Source organism: Ovis canadensis, chromosome X (genome assembly GCF_042477335.2).
Source record: "Ovis canadensis isolate MfBH-ARS-UI-01 breed Bighorn chromosome X, ARS-UI_OviCan_v2, whole genome shotgun sequence".
In the NCBI taxonomy this organism is placed as follows: Eukaryota; Metazoa; Chordata; class Mammalia; order Artiodactyla; family Bovidae; genus Ovis; species Ovis canadensis.
Window position 1 is genome coordinate 31,052,999 of NC_091727.1, and position 20,473 is coordinate 31,073,471.

General features: G+C 38.8%; 1 long non-coding RNA gene across 1 annotated transcript in view; it reads left to right on the forward strand.

Annotated features, from left to right (window-relative positions):
* Nucleotides 1-18,750, forward strand: part of LOC138930959 (uncharacterized) — a 24,868-nt gene extending 6,118 nt beyond the window's left edge. Inside the window, exon 3 of the long non-coding RNA XR_011446308.1 lies at nucleotides 18,164-18,750. This is a non-coding gene — a long non-coding RNA (uncharacterized lncRNA). The remainder of the gene's footprint in view (nucleotides 1-18,163) is intronic.
* The last annotated feature ends 1,723 nt before the right edge of the window (nucleotides 18,751-20,473 follow it).

Here is a 20,473-nt window from a genome sequence, read left to right on the forward strand (position 1 = left end):
TTGGAACTGCTTTCTGTTTGCTGACTTTAATGTAGCAGAATTACATCCTTTGTAGCTGAAATCTTCTTATACAATTTTCTATACATCTGTTGTACGGCTTATGCCTCTAAGTGGATATTATTCCTGTTATTCAGTTGCTTCTCCTGGTGTCAAAACTTCCTCAAAGCTATTTCCATTATGATATCATCCATACTTACCTCACCCCCAATGCTCATGATTTCCCCTGTCCACTCTCTACTCACTTCTAAGTGCTCTTCCCAGCACTTTTCTTCCTTAACATTTAGTCTTTCTGTCATGTTCTACTTGCCAATTGCCAGTTCCAGATAAGAGCCGTTATTGCCTTTCCCATAACTAGAGAATAGTATGTATGTAGACATCAAATATATATGTGTATGTATATATGCACATACACACAACTGATCAGTTCCCAAATTTATTCCATCAAACTTCAACTCTTTCAGTTTAAATTCTTTGTCTTCCTGAAGTGTGCTCTCCAGCCATTTACAATACAGTTTTCTCTTTTAGCATCAAATGACCAGACTGAACCTACTTTCTCAGAGTTCCCAAGGCCCCTGAGTCGTCAAGTCTAATGACCATTATTTCAGCCTAAGCCTCTTTGATATTCTACAGTATCCAATGTTATTCACTTACCTCTGTTTTAATAGTTTGTTTTTTAAAAATTCATCTGCATGACAGAAATTATAAAGGACACAAAAATGTATACAGTGAAGATCAACCTCTCTCTTCATCTGATCTCCAGCTCCCAGGACACTCCCGAGTAGCAACTGTGATCTTCAGTTTCTCATGTATCAATTCAATGATTACATCTGTCCTCTTTTGTATGCAAATAGTAGGATGCTATGTATGCTCTTTTGTCCCTTGTCTTTTATGTGCAAACTTTTCAGTGTCATGCAGGTTGACCTCATCCATTTTAGTAGCTTCACTGACTTCCAACACATATCTGTTCCAATAATAATATATTTACTCAGTTCTTTATTGATGCCACCTCTCTTTTAGGGAGGTTTCCCTTCTACCACCCAGTGGATGTGGTCTCATTGCACACTGCTAATTATTCTCTCTCTTCACTTTCTCCTTTCGAAGCTCTTTGGTTTCCTATCAACCATCTATTTCCTAGAACTGAAATTCTTGCTTTCCCCACCCCCACCCCCCCTCCCCCACCGCCACAGTGTCTTATCTTGATAAACTCAAAGCTTGCCAAACTTTCTATTATCTTTGGATGACCTGGGAATCTGTATCTCCATCCCAATGTCTTTCTCTCATGACCCCCAGATTTTCACTTTGCATCTCTGACTGCCTCACATAAATAAGGCCAAATCTTTCATCATTTTTTTTTTTATGTGTACCATTTTTTAAAAAAGTTTTTGTTGAATTTGTGGCTTCTATTTTGTGCTTTGGTTTTGTTTTGTTTTGCTATGAGGTATGTGGGATCTTAGTTTCCTGAGCAGGGATCATACCTGCACCCCCTGCACTGTAAGATTAACTACTGGATCACCAAGGAAGTCCCCAAACCTTTCATATTTTGACCCCAAAATTCATATCCTTACTTACCTTTATAGCATTGCCCAAGCGCAGTACCTCAAAGTCATTTCTATTTGTTTATATTTTTCACTGTGCTGGGTCTTCATTGCTGAGCAGGCTTTTTCTCTGGTTGTGGCGAGTGGGGGCTACTCTTTAGATGTGCTATGTCGGATGCTCATTGTGGTGGCTTCTCTTGTGGAAAACAGACTCTAGCTGTGCAGGCTTAAGCAGCTGCAGCTCCTGGACTCTAGAGCACAGGCTCAACAGTGGCAGCACATGGACTTAGTTGCCCCGTGGCATGCGGGATCTCCCAGAATGGACCAGAGTTAGAACCTGTGTCTCCTGCTTTAGCAGACAGGTGCTTTAGCACTGAGCCACCAGGAAGCCCTCAAAGTCCTTTCTAATTCAGTCTTATTCCTGATCTCTACAATTAGTCAGCAGTGCCTGTTAAGTTGATTCAATAGACCAGAGCAATTTAAAACTGAATTTGATCTGTGCTTCCAGAAAAACTGAGCAAAACAAAAGCCCTGGCACCCTTCTGATAGTACATAATGGTATAAAGGTCAACTTTTTCGTAATAACGTATAACTTGTAACATCTCTAAAAACGTGATTCTAGCTTTCCACATTCATTTTTCACACTTTATCTTGGGCATTTTTATAATCACTCTTTCCTACAGAGGCAATTACAGCATTATATATAAAGTTTTAGTACATTGCTGCTGCAAATTAATTTTAATTGATATTCTATAAGAATTCACATGAACGTATGAGAGTTTAGGAACATGTTGCATATTCCATAGAGTAGAATTAATATGACATTTAAAAATTTCTCACTATACTTCAGTGGGTCTAATTTATACCAAAGAAATCCATAAGGTAAGCTCCAGGACAGTACTGCTTATCTTCAGGTCGAAATGACAGATTATAATTGCTTTATTAAGTACAACATTCTGAATTCCTATGAAGCTGTAATGGCTTGTTGCGCACTAGAGATTTTGTTATGTAGAATATAATTGATTGTAATGGATGCTGTTTGCTCTTGAATAACTCCCATTTTCCACCTCAGAGAGATTTTCATTTTGGCGTCAAATCATATGATTACTGCATTTGTAAAGTTTCTGAAGCATTTTGTAATTTTTCCAGTTGAAAAATTATTCAATATTGAAATATGATGTAAGTTAAAGGGGCAAATTGAACTTAATGCCATATGTTTTATTTTAAGGCCGAGTATCATGTGTGGAATAGCCCATCCTCACTGGCTCTTACCGTGAACTATTTTGGCTTCTGTTTTCTGTCAGTCTTTGCTATCACTTGACATTCTCTGCCTTAAAGATTTAGCAAAAATCTCTAACACCAAAGAAATCTGTATCATTAACTCTACGGTAAATTTTCCTTGGAAATACTTTTGACAGAGTTTTGCTACAAGTTCTTGCTTCTTTTTGCCCATCTTTACATACTTCTGAGGGCTTCCATGGTGGCTTAGAGGGTAAAGAATCCGCCTGCCAATGCAAGAGCCACAGGAGATTCAGGTTCAGTCCCTGGGTCAGGAAGATCCCCTGGAGAAGGAAATGGCAACCAGCTCCAGTATTCCTGCCTGGAAAGTTCCATGGACAGAGGAGCCTGGCGGGCTACAGCCCATGGGGTTGCAGTAAGTTGGACATGACTTACCGACTAAACAACAACAACAACACACACACACACTTCTGCCTCTCTTTCCTAGTTTTTATATTTTTCTCTGTCAACCTCATCCCTCTCCCCCTAGTCTGATGTCCAAGTCTCGGGACACAGAGATACTTCCTCCTCAAGTCAAAATAAAGCTTCACTTCCTCTACCATAAGTTGGCGTTGAAGAGAAAAAATCTTCTGTTCCTGAGTTGAGCAACTGAGAATTTCCATTGGACTGATGTTGTTTGTTTACCTCTTCTTTGAAGATCACACCAATGAGCATTTGCCTGAACTCTGCTTTAGTTCTGTAACAATTTATTTCTGTTCAGATGAGGAGGCCAAAGACTCAACCAGATTCGTGGAGAGTCTCAATTTCCTTGCATTAGTTTTGTTTGTTTGTTTTATTTGACTACAATGGTTCTTAACAGCGGCATGCAAGATCTTCAGTTTTTCGTTGTGGCATGCAGGATGTTTAGTTGAAGAACTCCTGATTTTTTTTTTTTTTAGTTGTGGCCTGTGGGATCTAGTTCCCTAACCAGCGATCAAACCTGGGCCCCCTGCATTGCGAGTGTGGAGTCTTAGCCACTGGACCACCAGGGAGTTCCCATCATGCATTAGTTTTACCCTAAACCCAGCTCTATCTTTTTTGTCTGCCTTTCAGATTTTTAAAAGAAGAAAGGAAAAGGCAAAGTTGAGTCTTAGTATTCTTTCTTATTCATGCCTAGGACTGAATTAGATGAAAAGGTTATATTAAATCAATAGGTTAAAACTTGTGGCGGGGGGTGGGGGGGTGGATAAGGTATGGATTTCATTTTCCTTAGCATCCTTATCTCTGCATTTTTAGATAATCTGAACTATAATACAAAGAATGAGCATAATAAAACTTCAAATCCAAGGGATTTTGAGCTCCCCAAATGTATCTTTCTCCCCCAGCCTGACTGATTTAGAACGGTGGCTCTGGAAGGCAAAGTGAAAGTATTAGTCGCTCAGTTGTGTCTGACTCTTTGCAACCCCATGGACTGTAGCCCAACAGGCTCCTCTGTCCATGGAACTTTCTAGGCAAGAATACTAGAGTGAAAGTGGATTGCCATTTCCTTCTCCAGGGGATCTTTCTGACCCAGGGATCAAACTTGTGTCTCCTGCATTGCAGGCAGGTCCCCCAGGAAAGCAAAGGTCCCAAACAATTTATTTTATTTTTAGTTTTTTTTTTTTTGGCTGTGTTGCACAGCATATGGGATCTTAGTTTCCAAACCAGGGATTGAATCTGTGCCCCCTACATTGAAAGTGTGGAGTCGTAACTATTGGACCACCAGGGAAATCTGCAAGCAATATTGCTCTACACCCAGATTTCTAATCAAAATTTTAATTTCTGTCACCAAGAAGTTATTAGAAGTTCATAGAAGTCCTTCGTGAGAGCTGTCTTGTCAGCTTTTAGATCCTGGCTCAAAGGTCCCAGAGCCTAGAAAAATTAAGTCTGCATCATCTTTATGAGCTCTAATCCCACCAAACTATGTATTTGGGTAGATTTCTGAAGGAAGAGTGACTATCCACTCTGAAGCCATGTAGAAGTTTCTAGTACCTCAGAGAAGTTCTAAACTTAAAAAAAACTGACATTCTCTTTGGAATTCTTCTTAGTTTTATTTCCCCCCTTGATTCTATTTTTATCATGTCATTATACTGACTCATGTTTACAAAGGCGGCCAGGGACATATGAAGCCTATGGAGAAGAAACTAAAACTTCAGTCCAAATAACATTATTTCACAAAGCAACAGGGAAGTGAAAATAGTGTCGTTGAACCCTTTTGTCTCCAGATTTCCTCCCTTAGTGGAAAGTCTTCTGGGGTGGAAATTTTCCATCTCTGTCTCCTACTGGCCACATCAAGCCTTCCTTTGGTTCCTGTACCCATAGAGTAAAATTCAAGCAATGTGTGTATTAGATTATAGATTCAAGGGTTAGCTTTGTTTAAGCAATTTATAGGTACCAGTCACAACAACAAGTATTATTCTTTGTAACTCTTTCCCTTGCTGTTTAATTCCTAAGGATGAGGTGTTGAAGGCTAATGAAAAACAACTCAAGATAAACATTAAACCTACAAGTCACTCCCCATTCATGTTTCAGTTCAGTCGCTTACTTGTGTCCAGCTCTTTGCGACCTCATGAATTGCAGCACGCCAGGCCTCCCTGTCCATTACCAACTCCCGGAGTTCACTCAAACTCATGTCCATCGAGTCAGTGATGCCATCCAGCCATCTCATCCTCGGTCGTCCCCTTCTCTTCCTGCCCCCAGTCCCTCCCAGCATCAGGGTCTTTTCCAATGAGTCAACTCTTCGCATGAGGCGACCAAAGTATTGGAGTTGAAATTCCATTCATGTTTAGTAGAAATCAATTCATTGTCTTTAAAGTTTAGAAAAGAAAGCAATCCCTTCTATCAACTTTTTTTAAGGAATTCCTATAATGCGTATGATGATACAAACTTTCTTTTGGGGGCTCTTTATCAGAAATTCACATCAAATAATGAGGTTAGATAGGCCTCTAATCCAGTGGATTTACTTAATTGCCCAGATATCATGTCAAGTCAATCTATGAATCTTGGCTTTACTTTAACATCTTTTATGGCAGTGCTTCTCAAGCTTTGGCATGTACAGAAATCACCTGGGAATCTTGTCAAAGTCCACTTTCAGTAGGTTTAGGGTGGGGATTGACATTCTATATTTCTAGCAATCTACCAGTGGATGCCAATGCTGCTCGTGCACATAGGACCACACTTTGAGCAGCCAGGTTTTAAGGTACCTGTATTCTACATCTTAACATGGGTTCAAACATTACTTCTAGGATGATCATTTCTTCTCTGCTGTACTTTTTTTAAAAATTATGAAAGTATCATAACACATTTACAGGAGTCTTAGAAAATATGGAACAGAGCTACATACAGTTCCACTATATATTGCAATGATTTTTTAAGTAGATAAATTAAGATTTTTAGTTGGAGTTTCAGTATCAAACTCTCAAAAATAATAGAATGATTATATAGAAAAGTAGAAGAATATAGTAGACCTGAAAAGCACCATGAACCAATTAAACATAATTAAAATTTATACAACAGTAGATACAAATTCTGTTAAAGTTCCCATAGACTATAAACTGGGAGACACTGGAATGTACCCTAGGGACGTAAAACAAGGTATAAAAATGTCATGGTCTAAAGGTATTGAAATCATGCAGAGTCTGTTTTCTTGTCACTGTGGGATTATGTTAGAAATCAATATTAAAAGATACTCAAAATTTACCCACATACTTTCAAGTGCAATATGACATTTACCAAGAGAGATCTTTGACTTAGAACAGGAGGCTTTTTTAATAGGAAAAGTTTTTATGTGCAGCATGCCTACTATGTGTTTTATACTGACCACATTGTGTTTCAAAGTTTAATTTAGGTCATTTAATGCTCAAAATAACCCTACAGATTAAGTAGAATTATTTTTTTACAATAAAGAAAGTTTTGCTTTCAGAGAAGTTAATTGTTGGATCCAGGTTTTTCTGCCTCCAAAGGCAGAGCACGATTCTTTACGTGTTATGTACTAGGTCTTATACAGAACACTTCAAGAGAGAAATGAGAAACAGTTTCTAGCCTTTAGAAGTCAACGTTACAACGGCAGAATTTGGACATATACATACAAAGATAAATTCAGTTCAGTTCAGTTCATTCACTCAGTCGTGTCCGACTCTGTGTGACCCCATGAATCACAGCACGCCAGGCCCCCCTTTCCATCACCAACTCCCAGAGTTCACCCAAACCCATGTTCATCGAGTCGGTGATGCCATCCAACCATCTCATCCTCTGTCATCCCCTTCTCCTCCTGCCCTCAATCTTTCCCAGCATCAGGGTCTTTTCAAATGAGTCAACTCTTCACATCAGGTGGCCAAAGTATTGGAGTTTCAGCTTCAAAGAACTGTTAAATATTGTACTAGTATCGGAGAAGTTAAGACTATTGAGTTAAATAGTACTAAAATTGGAAAGGAACAAATGAAACCACATGTTTCTGTAAAATTACTTTAACTCTCATTAATCTCTGTTAAACTACAGAAATATTTTCAATAGAATTTAAATACTAGCACTGGCATGCTTAACAGATATAAAGCATATTTCAAGAGTTTAGAAAAGGAAGCTCTTGGTCATGGAGAGGTGGGGTTAAGGATACTGTCAAAGAAGAGAGAGAGATCTTGTATACAGAATGAAGGTAAGGAGCACTGTTCATAGGGTATGAACAAAGGTGGACGAAATGGTTTGTTGTGGAGATCGAATGGACCTATTTGACTAGAACAGAGAATTCTTAATATAGAGACTGTATCAGTTACAATTGCTGCATAAAAAACTATACTGAAACTTTGTGGTTTAAAAGAACAACCATTTACTTAGTTCACAGTTCTGTAGAAGGTTTCTACTGGTCCAGGCCAGGCTGAACTGATCTCATCTGGGATTGCTCATGTGTCTGTGGTCAGTTGGAGAATCAGATGGAGGCTAACTGGCCCCAAGTGGCTTTGCTAACATATCCAAGGGTTGGTAGGGGCAATGAAGGCGAATGGGTCCTTGTCAGTCATCATCAACAGGTGGACAAGTGACAAGAACATGAAAGTGGCAGGCCCCAGTGAACCAATGTTTCTCAAGACTTTGCTGTGTAACAGTTGCTAACATTTATTGTTGTTGTTCAGTTGCTCAGTTGTGTCCAACTCTTTGCAACCCCATGGACCTTAGCACACCAGGCTTCCCTGTCTTTCACCATCTCCCAGAGCTTGCTCAAACTCATGTCCATTGACTCAGCGATGCCATCCAACCATCTCATCCTCTGTCGTCCCCTTCTCCTCCTGCCTTCAATCTTTCCCAGCATCAGGGGCTTTTCTAATGAATCTAATGATTTGCTAACATCCCATTGATCAAAATACCTCCCATTAATCAAAGTAAATCATATGGCCAAATCATATTCAAATAATTCTACCTCTGGATGGAAGAAGAGAATTGTGGACTTTCTAATACTTCCACCTGTAGATAACAGTGAAGAGGAAGATGGACCTATTCTGAGTGTTGGGATTAAAGAGGAGAGAAGGGCCTCCACGGCCACTGTGAAGTCTCCACTTATATGATTATCTAATTCAATACTTAAGCTTCTTGGGCTTCCCTAGTGGCTCAGTGGTAAAGAATCCGCCTACCAGTGCAGGAGACATGGGTTCGATCCCTGATCCAGGAAGATCCCACATGCCATGGAGCAACTAAGCCCATGCGCCACAACTGCTGAACCCATGCACCCTAGAGCCTGTGCTCTGCGGCAAGAGAAACCCCCACAATGAGGAGCCTGTGCACCGCAACGGGAGAATAGCTCCTGCTCTCCCCAACTAGAGAAAAGCCCATGCAGCAATGAAGACACAGCACAGCCAAAAATAAATAAAAGGATTTTTCAAAAAATACTTAACCTCATTTTAAAAAGTGTCTGTAAACCATCTGCTCATGGTTTAAAAAAATAACAGTAAAGAGCTATATAGGGAAAAGTTTCCTCCCCTTACCCCCTCACCTCTACTCCCCAGAGGACAGATTTTCACCTCGATGGCAATCTTTTCTGGATGAGCTAAGTTTTTCTTAAAGGATTTTACAAGTTTTCAGCATGAACCTTGTTGAAAACAAGTTACATAAAAGAAATGTTCTGTGTAGAATTATTAATACCTTTGTACCTTTTTAACATTGAGCTCTAGACAAAGGACCCCTATTTTTATCAAGCATTTGTTATGAGCCAGGCATTATGCATTTAGTACATAAAAAACAAGGCTCTATCTGTGCCTCCACGCACTGGTAGTAGAGTGATTTCTCCATTTCTTTGACCAGGAAAAGGAATGACTGTGGTGCTACAGACAGGAAATTACTATTGAATGTTGGCAGTACTTTTCTTCCTGTTTTACCCAAAGATAAAACGTAGGAATTTGAGGGTGTATTCTCAGGCAAGTTTCACTTCTCCACTATGATTCCCATAAACCATTTTCTGATCAGCACTCCAGGGTAACCCAGTTGACCCCCTCCTTGAATCTTTTTGCCTTCTTACAATTCAGGAGGAAATGAAACTATAGTATTTACAAAGCTTTTATCCTAGGTCCAAGACAATCAAATCAAGAAAGACTGGTTCTTGCCAGTCCTCTGACTTAGGTCCTTCTGAACAAGTGGGCTGAGGAGTCAGTTGCTTAATGCAAAATTCACTTTCCTAACCCTGGTATACAAAGTACTTGCCACCAAACTGTGAAACTTGAGTAAGTATCCTGGAAAAAAGTTCCTCCCTGTAAGAATAATACCTTGTCAAATCATTCACTATATTGTTTTTATTCCTTTAAAATTTAAAGTCATTTCTGCATTCAGAATCTCATATGAATGGGTAATTTCCCAGGGGAAGTTTTAAAGTGTATACTGCAAACTTTGTGGGTTGGGTTTGTTGAGTAATGCCTTTGTTAGCAACTAACACTTTAGCTAGCCCCCATGAGGAGGTTGGGAAGGAAATGGTGCAATGTTTCCCAAAGTCATCTTATTCTAAGAATTGTTGGAGTGGCTTCCCTGGTAGTCCAGTGGCTAAGCTTCCATGCCCCCAATTCAGGGGACCCAGGTTCCTTCCCTGGTCAGGGAACTAGATCCCATATGCTGCAATTAAGAGTTTGCATGTTACAACTAATACCTAGTGTAGCCAAATAAATAAATTTGAAAAAAAAATCATCAGAAATGTTTATTACACAGACAGATGTTCCAGCCCGTTTCCCCAGAGATTTGGTTCATACACCTAGGGAAGGACCTAGGACATTTAACAACCATCTCAGATAATACTTAGGATTGGGCAAATTTAGAAAACAGTGCACTAGGACAATAATTGTCAGCCCTGGATGTACATTAGTGTCAACAACAAGCTTAAAAAAAATATATATATATATAGACATATATATATATATATATATATATATATATATATATATATATATATATATATATACACACACACACACACATATCAATGTCCAGGCTCCCAACTCAAATTCTGATTTAAGTTACTGGGGTGGAGTCAGGCATTGATATTTTTTAAGAGTGCCTCAGGTGATTCTAGTGTTCAGCTATTCTGGTGTGCAGAAATCATGGTCTATAGCAGTAGTTCTCAATTTTTTGGTGACAGGATCCCTTTATACACTTAAAAAGTGTGAAGGATGCCAGAGAGTTTTTGTTATTAGATGGGTTATACTAATATTTCCTGGAGGAGGCAGTGGTAACCCACTCCAGTACTCTTGCCTGGAGAATCCCCTGGACAGAGGAGCCTGGCAGGCTCTAGTCCATGAGGTCGCACAGAGTCAGACACGACTGAAGCGACTTAGCATGCACACACTGATATTTTACACAATAGAAATTATTACTAAAAATAAATTTGATAGTTATTAACTCATTTAAGAATGACAGTAATAGACCCATGAATGACATAGTTTTGAAGAAAAATTTTTTTTTCCAAAAATACTAATGAGAATACTAAAGTTATTTTCTACCTTTACGAATCTCTTTAATGTTGCCTTATAGAAGACAACTAGATTCTGCAATTTAATCAGTTAGGATAAGTCTTTTTGGTTAAAGAGTTCAACTTGATTTATATGAAGAAAATTCAGCTTTTCAGAAATAGGCAGTTGAAAGAAGAAAGAGTATTTTAATAGACTTATCAGATAATTATGGATATCCTTTGACATGACAGCAAAACTCAACAAGTAATAATTTCTTAAAGGTTGTAATATGGAATCTAGAACCTATTAGTGAACTTTTCATATTCTGTTATATTAAAATCCATTGGGCTATCTTATACGTTGGACTTTTTTTCATTTTTATTGAAGTATAATCAACATACCATATTATATTGTTTTCAAGTGTATAACATAATGGTTTGACATTTGTATATATTGCAAAAGGACCACTGCAATAAGTCTGTTTACCATCTGTCACCATAGTTAACACAGTATTATGACTATATTCCCCATGTTGTACTTTATATCATGACTTATCTATTTTATAACTGGAAGTTTGCATTTCTTTTTTTTAATTGAAGTATAGTTGACTTACAATGTTGTCTTAGTTTCAGGTGTACAGCAAAGTGATTCAGTTATATATATATTTTCAAATTATTTTCCATGACAGATTATTATAAGATACTGAATACAGTTCCCTTTGCTATACAGTAAATCATTGTTGCTTATCTGTTTTCTGTAGAGTATTTTGTGTTTGTTAATCCTATACTCCTGATTTATCCCCCTGCTTCCCTTTGTTAACCATAAGTTTATTTTCTACGTCTGTGAGTCTTTTTCTGTTTTGTATATAGATTCATTTGTATTATTTTTTAGATTCCACATATCTTATAATATTTGCCTTTGTCTGACTTACTTCACCTAGTATGATATTCTCTAGGTCCAACCATGTTACTGCAGATGGCAACATTTCATTTCTTTTTTTATAGCTGCGTAACATAGTGCTGCTGTGAATGTTGAGGTGCATGTATCTTTTCAAATTAGAGTTTTTGTTTTTTCCAGATATATGCTCAGGAGTTGAATGGCTGAATCATATGGGAGCTCTATTTTTAGTGTTTTAAGGAACCTCCATACTGTTCTCCATAGCATCTGTACCAACTTACATTCCCACCAGCAGTGCAAGAGGAGTCTCTTTTCTCCACACCCTCTCTAGAAATTTTATTTGTATATTTTTTGATGATAGCCATTCTGACCAGTGTGAGGTAATACCTCATTATAGTTTTGGTTTGCATTTCTGTAGTAATTAAGGACGGCAACCCACTCCAGTATTCTTGCCTGGAGAATCCCAGGGACAGAGGAGCCTCGTGGGCTGCCGTCTATGGGGTCACACAGAGTTGGACACGACTGAAGCGACTTAGCAGCAGCAGCAGTAATTAAGGATATTGAGCATCTTTTCATTTGCCTGCTGGACATTTATATGTCTTCTTTGGAGAAATGTCCATTTAAAGTTTCTGCCCATTTTTAACTAGGGCTTTTTTATATTGAGTTATACAAGCTGTTTTTATATTTTGAATATTAACCTCTTGTCAGTCACATACTTTGCAAAGATTTTCTCCTATTCTATAAGTTGTCTTTTCATTTTGTTGATGGTTTCCTTTGCTGTGCAGAATCTTTTATGTTTGATTAGGTCCCACTTGTTTATTTTTGCTTTTATTTCTTTTGCTTTGGTAGACTGATGTAAATAAGAAAATATTTATGTGAGAGAATGGTTCACCAGTGTTTTATTCTAGGAGTTTTATGGTGTCATGTCTTATATTTAATTAAGTCTTTAAGCCATTTTCAATTTGTTTTTGTATATGGTGTATGGGAATATTCTCATTTCATTGATTTTCACGTAGCTGTCCAGCTTTTCCAACACCACTTGCTGAAGAGACTGTCTTTTCTCTGTAGTATATACTTGCCTCCTTTGTCCAGGATTAATTGACCTGGCTGTGTGGGTTTATTTCTGGACTCTGTTCTGTTCCACTGATATATATATATATATATCGTTATTATTCTAACACCACACTCTTTTGATTACTGTAGCTTTGTTGTATTGTTTGAAGTTTGGAAGGGGTATGCCTCCAGCTTTGTTCTTTTTCCTCAGGATTGTTCTGAAATTCTGGGTCTTTTGTGGTTCCATATAAATTTTAGTATTTTTGTTCTAGTTCTATGAAAAATGTCATGGATATTTAGATAAGGATCACCTTGAATCTGTAGATTCCTTTGGATAGTATACCATTTTAACAATATTAATTCTTACAAATCAAGAGCATGGTATAGATTTCCATTTTTTGAAGCATCTTCAAATTCCTTTATCAGTGTTTTATAGTTTTCAACATATAGGTCTTTCACCTCCTTGGCATTATTTGTTCCTAGGTATTTTATTTTTGATACAATTTAAAATTTTTTTAACTTTCTCTTCCTAATATTTCATTGTTAGTGTAAAGAAATACAACACATTTCTGTACCCTGCTACCTTGCTGAATTCATTTATTAATTCTAACATTTTTCTGTGTAGTCTTTTGGGTTCTCTATGTAGAGTATCATGTCATCTGCAAATAGTGATAGTTTTACCTCTTTCTTTCCAATCTGGGTACCTTTTACTTCCTGTCGGATTGCCATAGTTAAGATGGAAATTTGTATTTCTTGATCTTCTTCATTCATTTTGCCACCCTGTCAACCACCAGGCTGCTCTCTTTAAGTCTGGATTTTTTTTTTTTTTGGATTCCACATATAAATGAAATCATGTGATATTTGTCTTTCTCTGACTTATCACGCTTAGCATAATACCCTGAAATTCCATTCATGTTGTCACAAATGGCAAGATTTTATTCTTTTTTATGGCTGAGTAGTGCTCTATTGTGTGCATGCATGTGTGTATTCTTTATTCACTCCTTCATTAATGGACACTTAGTGCATACATGTTTTAGTGTTTTTATTTTCTTCACATAGGTACCCGGTGGTGGAATTGCTGAGTCATACAGTAGATCTATTTTTAATTTTATGAGGAACCCCCATACTGTTTCCACAGTAGCTGTCACAATTTATATTCCCACCAACAGGACATGGGTGTCCCATTTTCTCCACTTTATTTCTCTTTTTAAATTGGATTACAGTGATGCTGAGGCTGAAACTCCAGTACTTTGGCCACCTCATGCGAAGAGTTGACTCATTGGAAAAGACTCTGATGCTGGGAGGGATTGGGGGCAGGAGGAGAAGGGGACGACAGAGGATGAGATGGCTGGATGGCATCACTGACTCGATGGATGTGAGTCTGAGTGAACTCCAGGAGTTGGTCATAGACAGGGAGGCCTGGCATGCTGATTCATGGGGTCGCAAAGAGTCAGACACGATTGAGCGACTGAACTGAACTGACTTACAATGTTGTATTAGTTTCAAATGTACAGCAAAATGATTCACTTATACATATACATATATCCATTCTGTTTTAGATTCTTTTCTCATATAGATTACCACAAAATATTGAGTTGAGTTCCCTGTGCCATGTTGTTTATCTGTCTCATATATAGTAGTGTGTGGGTTCATCCCAATCTCCTGATTTATCCTTCCCCCCAACATTTCCCCTTTGGTAGCATAAGTTTGTTTTCAATATCCATAAGTCTGTTTCTGTTTTGTGAATAAGTTCATTTGTATTACTTTTTAAAATTAGATTCCACATACGAGTGATACTGTATACTTGTCTTTCTCTGCCTGACTTAGTTCACCTTAGTATGATAATATCTAGATTCATCCATGTTGCTGCAAATGGCATTATATCATCCTTTTTATAGCTAAGTAGTATTCCACTGTATATATGTACCATAGCTTCTTTATCCATTCCTCTGTCAATGGACATTTTGGTTGTTTCCATAACTTGGCCATTGCAAATAGTGCTCCAGTGAATGTTGGAATGCATGTATCTTTTCATATTATGGTTTTCTCTGGATATATGCCCAGGAGTGGGATTATTGAATCTTATGGTAGTTGGTTTTTTTTTTTTGAAGTATAATTGATTTACAGTTTTGTGTTAATTATTGCTATACAACAAAGTGACTCAGTTATACATCTTTTCACATTATTTCCTTTATGGTTTATCACAGGATATTGTATATAGTTCCCTGTGCTATACAGTAGGACCTTGTTGTTTGTCCAGTCTATATATAAAATTTGCATCTGCTAATCCCAAAGTACTACTCCACCTTCCCCTTGGCAACCTACCAGTCTACTCTCTATGTCCATGATTCTGTTTCTGTTTCGTAGATAGATTCATTTGTGGCTTAGTTCAGATTCCACATATAGAGGATATCATGTGGTATTTGTCTTTCTCTTTCTGACTTACTTCACCTAGTATGATAATGTCTAGTTGCTTCCATGTTGCTGAAAATGGCATTATTTTATTCTTTTTTATAACTGAGTAGTATTCCATTGTATATATGTACCACCTTTTCTTTATCCATTCATCTGTTGATGGACATTTAGGTTGCTTCCATGCCTTGGCTATTTTGAATAGTGCTTCTATGAAAATAGGGTGCATGAATCTTTTTGAATTAAAGTTTTTGTCTGGATATATGCCCAAAAGTCAGGCTTCCCTGGTGGCTCAGATGGTAAAGAGTCTGCCTGCAGTATGGGAGACTTGGGTTCGATCTCTGGGTTGGGAATATCCCCTGGAGAAGGAAATGGCAACCCACTCCAGTATTCTTGTCTGGAAAATTCCATGGATGGAGGAAGCTGGTCAACTACAGTCCAAGTGTCAGACACAACTGAGCGATTTCTCTTTCTCTTTCTATGCCCAGAAGTAGCATTGCTGATCATGTGGTAATTCTATTTTCAGTTTTCTGAGGAACTTCTGTACTGTTTTCCATAGTGACTGCACCAGTTTATATTCCCATATGGTAGTTCTATTTTTATTTTTTTAAGGAATCTCCATATTGTTCTCCATAGCGGTTGTACCAATTTGCATTCCCACCAACAGTGTAAAAGAGTTCCCTTTTTGCTACACCTTCTCAAGCATTTATTGTTTGTAGACTTTTTGATGATGGCCATTCTGATGGTATAAGATGATACCTCATTGTGGTTTTGATTTTCATTTCTCTGATAGTGATGTTGAGCATCTTTTCATGTGCTTTTTGGCCATTTATATGTCTTCCTTGGGTTAATCTCCACATCATTTCTTATCTTCTTAATAATAGCCATTCTGACAGGTATAAGGTAACTTATACTTTGAATGTATATCTTGCTCATGTATGATTTTCTAACATTATATACCAGTCATTTGAAAAAAAAAAATATTGGTCCACGGAATTATGTGGCCGTTGGAAATGCTGACATATTTCATAATTAGTGGATACAGTTTTCAAAGTTTTTAATTTTTGTTTGTAAACTTAAATTTTGTCATTGGCTTCATATACTGTCAATTGTTTCCTTGAGTGGCACATTGCATTCTTTTTCAAGAAAATATCTGCTAAAATTCCAAACCTGCATAGCCATAGTTTATCCATTGTTCTTTCAGGGGAGAAAATGGTGTTTCCTGAGACAAGTTCAGCCCACAGCTCAGTCACTCAAGTGTTTTTCCTGGACACATCAGTTCTGCTTTTGCCAAAGTGCTTTCTGCCTAGTTCACATTTCATTACAGAGAATATTTTTTAAAGTGTACTCAAGGGTCAAGATTTAATACTAACAAATCTACTTATTTAGGTATATATTGCTGAAACTAGAATATCTATGACATGAATTATTTACTTATTTAAGACTCACAGTAACATTCACAAAGTAGATATCATTATTCCTGTTTTACAAATAAGAAAATTGAAGCTCAAAAAAATGTTAAATAATTTTCTAGATCACTTAAGGACCAGGATTTAAAGATGAAAATCCAGATCTTCCTGGTTTAAAGCTTGTTATATTGCCACTGTACCAAGTCATTTTCATTCTATTGAACTATTTGGGCTTAAATAACAGCTACTAAGACTTAATGAGCACTTCAGTTCAGTTCAGTCACTCAGTCATGTCCGACTCTTTGTGACCCCATGAATCGCAGCACGCCAGGCCTCCCTGTCCATCACCAACTCCCGGACTTCACTCAGACACACATCCATCAAGTCAGTGATGCCATCCAGCCATCTCATCCTCGGTCGTCCCCTTTTCCTCCTGCCCCCAATCCCTCCCAGCATCAGAGTCTTTTCCAATGAGTCAACTCTTCGCATGAGGTGGCCAAAGTACTGGAATTTCAGCCCACTTACTGTATTCTAAAATCTGTTCTCAGATCTTTAAATGTGTTAACTCATTTAATCCTGCCAACTGGGTCCATGTTAGCCATATTTAGACAGGAGGAAACAGAGACAGAGAGGTTATTTAGGTTTTAAGGACACAGAGCTAATAATTTTAGCTAGAAATTTAACCCAGGAAGACTGACTTCAAAACCATTTTGCTGGGGATAGGGTAAAAAAACATAATAATAATAAACCATTTAGCTAAAACATCCCCTAATTAAAAGCACTAATGAGAAAAACCTAAAATCACATACACACATACACACATATATATATATGTGTGTATGTGTGTGTGTGACTGGCATGGTGGTAATTGTTTTCTGAATAAAAGAGCTACTTAAATACATGAAACAAATACTTTTGCCTGTGTGCATATAAAATATCATGTGATCTCAAGGTCTTGGTTTATTCATTTCGTTTTCTCAAGGAGAAGCAAAAACATGTGTGGAAAAACCTTCTGAAGTGTGTGGAAATTTTAGGCAAGAAGTGTATTCACATAAGTCACTAAGAATAGAGTCCTAAAAAGGAGCCTAGTTCAGTTTATGTTTCAGATTTTCAAGATCAGGATGTGGTGGCCGAGTCTGCAGATGGGAAAATGATGTGGTCGATGTCATACTGAGCATATGACAGACACCCATTGAAGAGCACACCTGTTCCTGGCCAAGACCAGGGCACTGGAACAGTCATGGGTATAACAACAGAACCATTTCCTTTAGCATTTACCACCACAAGAATTAGTCATCTTGGGGTATATTTTCTTTATCTAAAAATAATGGCCATGGTATTGTTACTTAATCCAATAGAATGGGTTTATATGTTAACCCCCAAGGCTCTTTTTCCTAAGTGGAACTCTGTTTCTCTAATCACTGGGAGACTCTTCATCTTGAAAGAAAGGTTATTCATTTTTAGCCATGAAAAAGCATAAAAATGCAAATAACACTCCCCCAACTTGGCCCTCCCATGTGTGCTCCAGATACTGCCTCCCCCTGGCCCACGGGGCTCCTCCCTTACCCTCTCCCCCCTCAGGTACCCAAGACCCTGCTGTGAATTGTGACTCTGCTTCGGTGACACACTTCTGTCTTTTATCAGTCTCCCTTCCCAAGTCCTGACTGTACCTTCTTGTCTTTCCCAGGTCAGAGCAGGGCAGAGTGTCTCTGCAAGAAGAGAAGGGACTTTAGGGGCAGGAAAACCCTCGCTCAGGAGGCAACAGCATCTACCAGCAAGAAGAGAAGGCCTGTTCTGTAAATAAAGACTCCAAACATTTCAGCTGCCTCTCCTCGTCCTCCTTCCCTCCACTTGCTCTCTTCCCCTAAGGGTTTCAGTCTGCTTATCACACACAGAAGCTCCCTGATGAGAAGGATGAGAAGGGAAGAGGCAAGGAGCTCCTCCTCTCCACAGAAGAGGCTTATCAACTCCTTCACGCCCACCGCAGCCACTCAGTTCCAAACCCAATACGGGTTTCTCCTTCCTAAGGTTTCCCACTTCCCTATAAAGGCTGTATTTTCCAACCCTAGAATTCCACTCTCTGCCCACATGGACTCCACCTACAGCTTGGAACTGGACCAATCTGCTCTTCCATTTAGACCTGTCAGGAACCTCTGACGATGTTTCCCCTGAAAGTATTGCTACACCTAGTGGTTCTGATCTGTACTTCTCATAACATAGACTCTGCCTTCATTCTGGTTAAATAAACTTTTCTGTGCTAGCCTGGGAACCTGACCACATTTCTATCTCCTCATTATTTCTAGCTACTCAATATATTTTCAACATAGAGTGTGTCCTCAGAACTATTTTATTATTGGACAAGATAAAACCCTACTTGTATATAGGAGACAAATACATTGATCCAACTTCAGTGCATTACTGGGAGTAAGTTGAAATCCCCAGCCCAAGAATAATAACACAAGTCAAGCCTTGCCCCATCAGAAGATTGGCAGAGGACCTGTTCCCTCAGAAAGCTGTGTGTGTGTGTGTACATGTGTGTGCACACTCATGCTCAGTCATATCCATCTCTTTTATGACCCCATGGACTGTAGCCCAGCAGAATCCTCTGTCCATGGGATTTCCCAGGCAAGAATGCTGGAGTGGGTTGCCATTTCCTTCTCCAGGGGATCTTCCTGACCCAGGGATCGAACCCATGTCTCCTGCATTGGCAGGCAGATTCCTCTTTTTTTTTTTAAGATATCTAAGGCCCCAGAGGGGTGACATGGCTTCCTAAATCCACATGGCCAGTGACAACCAAGCCAGGAACCGGAAGCTGGTTCTTTGGGTGTTCAGTCTGGCATGATTTCTACTGTAGAACTTCCTTCCTGTTGGTCTTTTGTCGCTCAGTCGTGTCCAGCTCTTTGCAACACTATGGACTGTAGTTAACCAGGCTCCTTCTGTCCATAGGATTTCCCAGGCAAGAATACTGGAGTGGGTTGCCATTTCCTTCTCCAAGAGGCAGGTGGATTCTTTACTGCTGAGCCGCCAGGGAAGACTCCCAGAAAGCAGAGAGTAGTTCCCAAAACTTCCCACTACTAAGCCAAGAACAGAGCATCTATGAGAAGTGGAAGCTCCAGTACTCTACTAGGAAAGATACTGAGAAAATGTTCTGAATCCCCTGAGAGAGAACAGGAAAAGTGTCTCAGAGAAGGGGAGGTTGATTTGCTCCTGGCGTCTGTCCCAACTTTGATAAAGAAGTCACCTCAAGCACAGCCGCACAGAACAGGTGTGGCATGGCCCTGAGAGTCCCTCACATCAGGGCAGCCCTGCTGTGCCAAGGGGGAGTGCAGAAGGCAAAACCAACTAGGATAGCAACTGGGGTACGTTGGCCATGAGGAGGTGCTCTGAAGCATAAGTTGGGGGTTGCAGCTAGGCAGAAATTTCTCCTTTACACCTGCAAAGTAGAACCAAACCAGAGATTCTTTAAGATTTCAATAGTTCTTTCTCATTCTCCTCCATGAATTTCTCTTTCCCTTCCCATCTCTTGTCACTGACCTCAACGACTCCGCTTCTCCCAGCAGTCTCTCTTTCCAGCTAGAACTTAGCAACTTCACACCCACCATTCCCCAGCCTCTGGCCAGTTCCCCACCATCCTCTTCAAATTCTTGGTCTCTCTCTAATCTCCGTTCTCTGTCTTCTTCATATTAACAATTCTGAGTCTCATTCAAAATAATTCAATTACAACTAGGTGTCCCCTGATTATCTGTTTCTTAAAAATTGAGTTATAACTGATATACAACATTACAGTAGTTTCAGCAGTATAACATAATGGTTCAACATTTTATATATTGTGAAATGACAACCACAAAAATATCCATTACAGAGTTACGAAATATTTTTCCTGTGATGAGAACTTTTAAGATTTACTCTCTTGGGAGGGAGGTGGAAGGGGGGTTCAGGATGGGGAACACATGTACACCTGTGGCAGATTTCATGTAAATGTACGGCAAAACCAATA